Source organism: Erpetoichthys calabaricus, chromosome 15 (genome assembly GCF_900747795.2).
Source record: "Erpetoichthys calabaricus chromosome 15, fErpCal1.3, whole genome shotgun sequence".
Lineage (NCBI taxonomy): Eukaryota > Metazoa > Chordata > Cladistia > Polypteriformes > Polypteridae > Erpetoichthys > Erpetoichthys calabaricus.
The window spans coordinates 7,597,420-7,601,042 of NC_041408.2; positions in this window are offsets into that span (position 1 = coordinate 7,597,420).

Below are 3,623 nucleotides of genomic sequence, written 5' to 3' on the forward strand. Positions count from 1 at the left end.
TAATCAGAAGAAAGAGACACGCAAAAAAAAAAACACAAGGGAGGTGATGGAGCGAATGCCGCTTTTTAGCTGCTCCCAAGTTCGAGGTACTTTGTTCCCTGGCAACTGTATCCAATATAAACTAAAGCCGCACTTCTAACGTCACATCCGTTTACACGCGTGCTCTAGTGCGCGTTACCTGAGCGAAACAGCAGGAACGATTTCAATAAACGGGAATGCGATGTATAAGGCTGTCTAAAGCCAGAAAACAATCTTTGACATGAAACACGCAAAGGTTCACTAGAATCTATTAACATTATTCTGAAATGAAGCCTGCCGGAAACCTGCTTCTGCTCTGCGCTCTTTTTAATAAGCACTTTCAGCTACAGTTTGGTTTGAAAATATGCAACAACAAATACATGTTGTTGCTGTTGTTTTAAAATATGTGAGGTTCTATTTAATAATGGGTCTTAAATAGTACTCAGATCGGGAAGGGGGTGGCGCTATAAATTGTGATGATGATTTAGCGCACCTTAAGTTTCTTTTAGAATGTTCCATTGATTGTCTTTTTGGATTAATTTTATAGCGTCTTTAAGCTCAAAGAAACAATTCCAGCAAATTGAAAAGCAGGTATATATTGATTACAATAGGCACTAAATTGATGCCGAGATCTACTAAAATAAATAAATAAGTAAAAGATCTACCTAATTGGAAATACTCGCGCGCATGGGTGACTCAGATTTTTGTTCTATTGGGAATCTCCTTAAAAGCGTCGGACGAGCGCATGAGCACAAGTCGGCGCTGTTTGCTCACACGTGAATGGCTACCAGACTCAGGAAAGAAAGTCTATCTATCTATCTATCTATCTATCTATCTATCTATCTATCTATCTATCTATCTATCATAATAATAATAATAATAATAATAATAATAATAATAATATAGGTGTATATCTATTAACCCAACCACAGGGGATGCACAAACCAGTGTGTTTCTTCGTGCCGGTTCCAAGCCCGGATAAATGGGGAGGGTTACGTCAGATCGGGCATACGGTGTGAAATTTTTCCAAATCAATACAAAACGATGATCCTCTGTGGCAAACCCTAACAGGAGCAGCAGAAAGAAGAAGAAAATACGTGTATATCTACTGTATCTTGTCGTAATTTTTTTTAACATAAAACAATATCACATTTAAAAAATAATTATGAGTTTCGTTGCATTGAAATAAAAATATACACAAGTAAATATAGCTTATTAAAAATACATTATGCACCATTTCGTGTCTGATTAATATATATTTTTCAAGAGTGACTATAAACTAAATGGATCTCGAGACCTGCGATGGTACATAAATAAATATAAATAAATAAATAAATAAGCCACGTAATTGGAGATACACACATACGCGCCTGTAATGGATGACTGGGATTTTTTGTTCTATCGTGAATCCTTTGGCGCTGTTTGCTTACATATGAATGGCTACCACGGCCAAGAAAGGTCATAGTACTTGGAACAATTTACGCTATCGATAGTGCTTTTCACATCTATCTATCTATCTATCTATCTATCTATCTATCTATCTATCTATCTATCTATCTATCTATCTATCTATCTATTGAACACACATTACTTGTTAGGTGGTGAAGTGGTAAGAGAGAGATAGACAGTTAGAGACGGGGGGTAATTAGGTGGCCACGACTGGGTATAATTTAGCCTGATCGGGTTACACCCTACTCTTTACGAAGGACGCCCAGGGATCTTTAATGACCACAGAGAGTCAGGACCTTAGTTTTATGTCTCATCCAAAAGGCGGGGCCATTTTTACAGCACGGTGTCTGCATCACTGTTACTTGGAGACTACTGAGATTTTTGTTCTATCATTAATCTCCTTGAATAAACGCACGGTGGCGCTGTTTGTTTACGTTTTCGTTGCTACCAAAGCCAATAAATGCAAATCGCAGTTAGAACGACTTAATATACACACAAGTATGATTTTCGTTTAATTGTAAACCTAATAATAATTAATAATTAATAATGAACAATATCAACAACATGTTCGCTACTATTCCATAGGAAAGATGCTCTCGGTTGTAGGTACTGTATCGCACAGCTTCGCCCTCCTTGCCTGTTTTTGTTTCATTTGCTTCGAGCACCGAGGTTGCCTCACCTCAATTTACCATCAAAAGTGGGAGTGTTAATTCACCACCCACCCTTAATGAGTATTCAAAAAGAAAGGCAGTGGGCGCACCCCCAGTAGCCCACCTTCGATGCCGCCCCTATTTCTCTCCCCGACTGCTACTCAGAGCAGGGTGGGAAAGCAACAAAGAACAGTGAGTGATGATGCATCGCTATCGATCGTCTTTCTGTTTATTATCATTATTGTTTTATTGTTTTGTCTAAAAGTTCACTAAATATACAAAAACAAATATTTAAAAACTCCGTTAAAAAAAAACAACTTTGGCCTACAAAGCTGTCAAAGGCGCTTTCAGCGGGCGCCCCACGATGTAGCTACGCCAGCAGGTGGTGCGTCGTCTCTGCTCCGTTTTGTGTGGGAGTATCATCGAACATTACTAGCGAATATTTTTTCTCCTTTATGCGCCATTTTCCCATAAATACGAGTTTCTCCCACGTAAACGATGAAGATGTTTCTTATGTTCGCAGTTTGCGTGGAGCCGCTGATTACCCGACAGCACTGAAGACCCCGACCTGGATGGGACGCCAGCCAATCACAGAGCGCCAATGTGGTGTATGGACGATTGAGTAAGAAACAAAACCACAACAATAAAAGAGGAAAACTGCTGGAATGAATTTAATAAAGCAATAAAAGAAGGCCAAGGAGCACAAGTGCACGAGTTCATGCAATTAACCACAATATTTACCAAGACTGATTCTAAATTATGTAAGATGATCCGCCACAGCAATGTGAACTGGTGCTGTGTCTTTAAATTAGAAATTAATAGTGTGGCTAAACAATTGGTCATTATGTTCAATAACAGAATTAGTCTCAATTAATCAATGGATTGGTTCATTGATTCCTTAGTATCTAGTCTTGGAGTAAGAGTGACATTTCATGGGTGCGTCTTTTGTTAATATTGTATTTTTGAAGACGTGAAAGTATGATTTTCATTGCGCTGAGTACACATGGCCATAAACTTGACTTGACTTGAATGTCCCATCAGGGCCGTCTTAATGCTTGGGCATGCTGGGCAGTTGCCAGGGGTCCCCCACGAGCATAGGGGCCTCATATGTTGCGTTTTGCTTAGAGGTTGTGTAGGTAGGGGGTCCCACTGCACTGCTTTGCCCGGGGGTCTATAGTGCTGTTAAGACATCCCTGTGTCCCATTTATGTTTTATCCCTTATAACATATCATCACGTCCGACTTTCTTATTCTTTGTCTCTGATGCTAAAATTCTCTCTCATACTTTGGATTGTTTCCGTTTATCTGAATGTTTCCCAACTACTGACACATCAAGAATTGAAGATCTGTAAAATCCTAAATTTAACTGCACTACTTGCTCAATTTTCCTGCACCATTCATCTGTCTCTGAATAATTTCTCGGTCACATCCACTGCCCTGCTTTTTAAAAAACAATGGATTTGGAAGTAACTGGCAACATCCAGCCGTGTTACTAGTTATGGTCGCT